Genomic DNA, 7324 nt, shown 5'->3' with positions numbered 1-7324 from the left:
AAAATATATCCTTTTCCTAATCCTCCCTATATCCATACATCTTATTAACGGTTTAGAAAACTGTAGGCCTATAAAAATGACATTTAAATACATTCTTAATAATAATATCTTTTACAAATGCAGTTTTCTTAAATTGGGTATACATAATAACTGACAACTTTAATGGCTGGAAATATAATCATATCAGTATGTCTAAAGCTAAAGATATGAATAAATTTTCGTTACATCAAATCAGAGGAAATGCCGGAAACATCATCATGATAACCGGATAATAATAGTAATATTGGGCGTAAATTACATCTTAAATTAGCTGATTTTATTAGAACATCACGAGTGGTGGTTTACCAGCTACCTCATTAATTGAAATTGAATTACCAAACGGTTACTTATTGAAGAGCATTCCCCTCAAACGAAAGTTACCACCATGAAACTATTTTGTAATACTGTAATTATGTAAAAAGTGATTTCATAGTCAGTCCTATATACTGTCTGGATAGAAATTATAAATTGACTATTTTATAATAGTGTCTGTTTACAATTGAAACTGCTATTTACGAAAGTACAAAAGTGCGGTAAAATAAGCATAATCATAGGATTTCGATTCAAGTTCAATAATAATAATTTACATTAAGGGATATTCGGGTGTGACGTAAATCGGAAATGGAGAAAATCCATATCATCTTGTTGTGCTCCATCATCGTATCATCTATCCTTATTACACGATTTATATCTCCAAGGAATTACGTCCACAGGCAAATATTCAATAATGAGATTAATATTATGGACATTGAGGGTCAAAAATTCGAACCCATTGGCCCGTGTTCTGAACTTGGGTTTAAATCAAACCCTGGATTAAAGTTGTGGTTTAAGAATAGAGAGCTGATTGGGGCACATATCCGAAACAACACACATCCAATTTCTTAACTCATTTGACGCTCAAATTGTTCATAAATGTCTGGGAATGATAAATGAAGTATTTTTCTTCATAATGAAAGCAAAGGGAAACAAAATAGTAATCATAAGAAATATACAATATAAACAGAATTTTTGAATATTTGACTCCCCATAATTTTAGCACATAGTTAGACCGTGGTCTAGGTTCAACCTGACCTGACACAGTACATGTATAATTCGAATCAATTGTAAATATATAATTATTTATTTATATTTCAGGACATTGTTATTATAAATAAGCTTATAGAGCTAATTGAGCCAGATAGGAAAAATAATAATTTACTTCACACCAAGCAAAGTGTGAGTAATTTTCTATGTCACAGAATGTATATGTCTCGCATTAATTGCCTCACTAAAAGTGTAATTAAGCAATGGCAAGGGCGGCGGTACAAGGGGTGGGGGACGCGCCCTCATCATTCAAATATTTCATAAAGCTCAACCTACGGGAGAGGATCGTTTTGTTTCCCCATTTTAGCGGATCCAAAATTCTTACAAAATTAATTACAACGCATGCGGATGCTGTTGCCTTCCACCTATTTTCAAAGTAATTAAAGATCAATTACAATGGTGATCTACATGTAATTAGTATTTAAACCTCGACATCCTTAGAATATTTAAAATATGTCAAATTTGTTTTACTAAGGACCATTTGAATATTACGATTTAACAAATTAATTCTCTTGCATTTTTAGTATAATAAATTCGTCACAGATGGACATTCTGAAAAAAAAAATGAATTCAATGGATATAAATATTTTGTTGACATTCTAAAATTTTCATTACCTTTGGGGTTTATCTCACACTTTTAAAATGGTTGGTCAATGATTTAACAAATCATTCACCAACGTTGGATCGCCATATTGCCCAAACTATGTTGGTCATTAGAGTTATTTAATGCGTGGACCTATATGCTTAGTGTAACTGGATAAGTAAAAATTATTTAATATTACTATTAGTATTATTAATAACTGAATATTATGTTGGTCATTTTACCAACAAATAAGAATCACTGGTAAAGATATATGGAGAGGTATTTTTTTTTAATTTCGCCCAACATCAATTCTGTTGGTAAGAATATGACCAACAGTTGAGCAGCATTTTCTTTGTACAAATTGGTGTATTGATCTTGACCATGTTTTACGATGCTCGGGCATAATTTGCGCAGTTTGGGGCACAATTCTACCCAACAATGCGTTGCCAAACAAAATTTTACCTCCATAATTTCTTCAGCATGACTTCGGTGTCAAAGTAATAATCAAAAAGAAAAAGAGGGGGAAAAAATATGATCTGATGATAATAGATCAACCGAGGCGAGTGCTTACTCAAAATAATACTCAAACAAGTTATACATCCCTGTTAGTTTTTTTTTGTCCGATTCTATATTCAGGATATCCTTATAACTTTTCAGAATATTTTCACCCGATTTAGTTCTGGCAAGGGTAATAAGACATATTTATTACCTAAATGTATTATTTGTCTTAGCCAGTCATGCATGTAGTAATCATCATTTCTGGCGTTTCCCCTCCCCGCTACAGAAATCATAATTACATGAGTTCCTTTTTTCCCTTATGACCTTTAAATACTAGTTATATGATTTAAAAAAATTAAAAACACTATTCCAAACATAATATAGGAAAACAAAAGGAACAGGATCTCTGTGTAACCTTCACAAACATGACAAATATCGAGATCTCCTCCCCACTCAAAACATCGCACTTCCATTCTCAGACTTTATTAATTTCTTTAACATGCTTCTATTTTTATGTTTCTTCTTATAATGACATGAACTTCATGCTCCAGAAATAATGTGTGCTGAAAAACAAAAATGATACACTCTAAAAGCAAGATAGTCCATTTTTATAGTTCGTGTCAAATCCGACCGGAGACCGTTTCATGTGAGAGGACTCGTCGGATGTTAATATCCGACAAAATCAGTTCTATCCGACCACAGGAAGTGTGTTTCTCGGTCAATAGTTGTCGGATTGTCGGATTGAACAACTTGTCGGAAAATTACAACTTGTCATTAATGATAAAACGCACCCTTGGGCCTGTTGCATAAAACTTTTTACCTGAGAAAACTCTGGTAAAAACTGAAAACTAAGGTTAGTCTGATTTCTGCCATTGACTTTAACACAGGGCAATAACTCCGGTAAAAACAACCTGACTTTTCTCAGGTAAAAAGTTTTATGCAACGGACCCCTTAAGACGTTTATATGTCATTGGTCATTATGAGAACGGGCATCGAGGCACGCGCCTAATATCCAGCGTACTCCTATACTGTCCTTTAGGTCCGAGTCTGCAACGTCTTATAATTTATCGGCAGTGATCTCGAAAGATCGGTCAAATCCCATCTCTTCCCACGCCTATTTCAATTCAATTCAATTCAATAATTATCTCGCAAATAGGATAAAAATACAAAGAAACATCAAATAATGTGATTAGATAATAAAATAAATTGCGACATTTGACATGATCGCATAAAAAAGTTTACATATTAATTGAACATTCATTATTGAATACAAGGGATATTATGTTGAAACTGTTCTCCAATTCAATCTTGTAAATTTTGCAAATAAGTTTTAAAAGCCCAAACAATATACAAAGTTATATAATATAAGTTAATACAAAACTTTTCCCCCCCTGGCTTTGCGTGAAGGTTACTAATAAAAAAAAAACCGTGAGACTGGATCGCCAAAAAGTGAAACACATAGTAAACACGTATCATAATAGTATAAAACACATTTTAACGCTAGATGAAAAAAGGAGGGTAATTGCGCACAGGTTATGTATAATCATTTATTGGTTTTTTTTCTGAACTGTAAAAGAGAAAATAATGGAAAATGATGAAAACTAATCAAGCATAAATTATCTTATTGATTGAAATATAAACGTGTATGTACATGTACATCTAAAATTATATATTCATTCATTCAGAAGAAAAACAAAAACGGGGAAATCCACGATAATGAAATTAAATTGAGTGTTAACGTCCACTGGCCCCCTCCCCTTAAAGAACAAGAAGAAAAAAACTCACACACACGTTAAGTAAACCTTCATATTCTCATTCTCACACACTGCAAAAACTCCGGTGTTGATTTAACACCAGCCCGGAATCTATGTATTGAAACAACACAGTTTGGAATCAAACGGATGATGTTTAATACTAATTGGTGTTGAATTGAATTGAATTGAATTTATTTCCGTTAAAAAGACAGATAACAATACATATAAAATGATACATGTGAAAATAGAAAACGGGAGGATGGCCCTACTCAGCAGCATCAATCATGGTGCTGCTGGTCTACCGAGTGGTCCTCATATAGCATAAAACACCTATCTGGTGTAAGACCAAAACGAAACTGATGTTGTTTAAAACTTCTCTGGTGTGGACATATATATATTAGATAGTGTTAAATTAACACCAGAGTTTTTGCAGTGCGCCGACACTGTTTCAACATAATAACTAGCCACCGTTTTCCCCAAATTTACCGACTCGATCTCGATCAGCTTTGGTCCTTACGCTCCACTCGTATATTCATTATCATGTCACTAAAAATCTGGTGTAATTTTTAGTATCAATTTTCCCCTGTACTACACTGCAAAAAAACTCTGGTGTTGATTTAACACCAGCCTGGAATCTATATATGTCCACACCAGAGAAGTGTTAAACAACACCAGTTTCGTTTTGGTCTAACACCAGATAGGTGTTTATACAACACCATAATTTTAAAACAGCATCGGTTCGATTCCAAACTGGTGTTGTTTCAATGCTTCTCCGGTGTGGACATATATAGATTCCGGGCTGGTGTTAAATCAACACCAGAGTTTTTGCAGTGTATGCAAGCAAGTATGGCAAAGTTTTCTATTTACCGTGTATGAAAATATAAAAGGACAACTCATCACTGAAAAGACAATTCCATTACCGGTTCTGTATTACTGTCATTCTGATGTCCTTCCAAAACAGTTAAACCCTTTTTGACTGAGTTTCTTTCTCTTTCGTTTCAGTCAGTATATTTTGTTTGTAGAGCGGGTTTAATAAAAACAAGGTCCGAGACTGTTCCCTTCCCCCTTTCTCTATTCAATAATGTTCTCATCCCTTTTAATATAATTTGATCAGTTTGCCTTAAAAGGAAAAAAGAAGAAGCCTAAAAATAAAGGAGTTGATGTTCTAAAAGAGTACCGTTGTGTCGATTTTTTTCTTAAGTTTAAACAGGAGAAAATACATCACTTTATTAAAAGAATCAAAATAAATAATAATATGGAAAAATACATTTTGATAATTTTTCCCGGTGGATTATTGACACCATTAACGTAATCACTGAGCAACTAATCTAGCAATCACACATTTCCGCATTAAACCAGATAATACCGGTAGAGATAACAAATAAACGTAATGTTTAATTGCAGGTGAATAAAATCTTCTCTAAAATTTGGACAGGGGTAATTGTAGAGTTGAGTGACCCCCCCCCCCCCCCTCCACCCGACGGTATACCTGGTACGATATCCAGACAAGTTGGAGTAGGGAGCTTTAACGTGACTTATTGTCATTTAATTATTTCCCCTTCAATTTCTTTCTTTCTATTATCTTTTCTGCTATTTTTACAATTAACTTTTTGTCGGGGAGAACTTCCCCTTTAAAACATAGGGTAGAAACATGATCTCTATTATACACAGCACACAACTTTACACTTATGTCTGATGTAAAGAGCGGACAGTAACGAATGTCGCGCAATTCATCAACTTTCAACAAATTGAAAACATTGATGTTGGTCATCCTCTGTTTCACTTTCTCTAGTATATACTCGAAGAAGATTTTTCTCCTTTTTCTTCATTACAAATTATCTATTTTGTCTTGGCAGTGGAGTAACGAAACAAACATTTTGAGGGGTAAACGTGGCGTATGGGGTAAAACCTTTGGGTGAAACCAAAACATCTCAAATGTTGCAAGCAAGCGAAATATTGACCTTTTTAATATAAACAAGTGGAGCGCCTCAGGCAGTCTTACCTGCATTACGCGATTCAAAATTCAATATAGCAGCAGTGCTGACTTTGAAAACTACTATAAAATAATTATTCACAAAAAATACAATTCCTATAGTGATATAATAATACGTTCATTGACCCTAAATGACATATGGCCTTGATCATGTGACCTAAGACTTGTCAGTGATACTTGATTACCCCTACTATGTCCACAATTCATAAACTTTGAAAGTTATGACAGCAATTTAATAGCTGATCTTTGTAGGTTTGCATGGTGGAGTTTATAACGTGGAAAAAGTTTATGGTTTACCATGTGTAATATGAAGAAGGGAAGGAAATACAGGCAGAAAGATTGAAATGGAAAGACGAGATGAAAAGAGAAAATTAGAGGTATTCTTTCTTGAAAGTGAGTGAAGTCCTGAAAAGGACTGTAAACCAGATGAGATGAGCTGAATATGGCTTGAGTAGCAATGGTTTGAGTTGTAGCAGGTTCAACCTGCTGCTACTCAGACCAAACTTTCAAAGTTATGATGGTAATTCAACAAATACCCCCAACAAGTTCAATGGCCCTTAATGACCTTTGACCTTGGAACTCAGGCAGGATGTTCAGTAAATGAATACCCTTATGGCAAAGGTCCATGAACTAGGTTCATATACTTTCTAAGTTATGATGACATTTCAAAAAACTTAACCTTAGGTTAAGATTTCGATATTGACTCCTCCAACATGGTCTAAGTTCATTGACCCTAAATGACCTTTGACCTTGGTCATGTGACCTGAAACCGAGGCAGAATGTTCAGTAATACTTGATTAACCTTATATTCAGGTTTCAAAGTTATGCTGTCATTTCAAAAACTTAACCTTCGGTTAAGATTTGATGTTGACGCCGCTGCCGCCGTCGGAAAAGCGGCGCCTATAGTCTCACTCTGCTGTGCAGGTGAGACAAAAAATTATTTTCATATTTTTTTACATAATTATTCAGAAAATGATATAATATTTCACCTTTCCCCCTTTCTTTCTTATTTCTTTCATACATTTTCTTCTTGCGTTTTTTTTTTTTTTTTTTTTTTGGGGGGGGGTCATGAATGTTTTGGGGGCAAAGTTCCCCAAGCCCTCCCGTACACCAGTGAGTCTTGGTATTCGGTATCTCTTTATTATGGTATATATAGTGATGGAAAATAGAGAACAGCGTTTCGACGGGTATAATACAAGTTATCGGGACTGGGGAAAGAACAGGCAGAAAGGGAGAGGGGCGGGGTTGGGGTGGGTTCAATTGAGAGAGAGAACTGATTGAAATTTTAAGCATGTGGTTTAAGCTCGTCACTCTAACAACTTGTTTAAACTTTTAAACGATTGTTTAAACTTAAAATTGTTAAACTTTTAAACA

This window comes from Lytechinus pictus, chromosome 7 (assembly GCF_037042905.1).
Source record: "Lytechinus pictus isolate F3 Inbred chromosome 7, Lp3.0, whole genome shotgun sequence".
NCBI classification, from domain to species: Eukaryota; Metazoa; Echinodermata; class Echinoidea; order Temnopleuroida; family Toxopneustidae; genus Lytechinus; species Lytechinus pictus.
The sequence above is the reverse complement of the archived record's forward strand: the minus strand, read 5'-3'. Positions refer to the sequence as shown.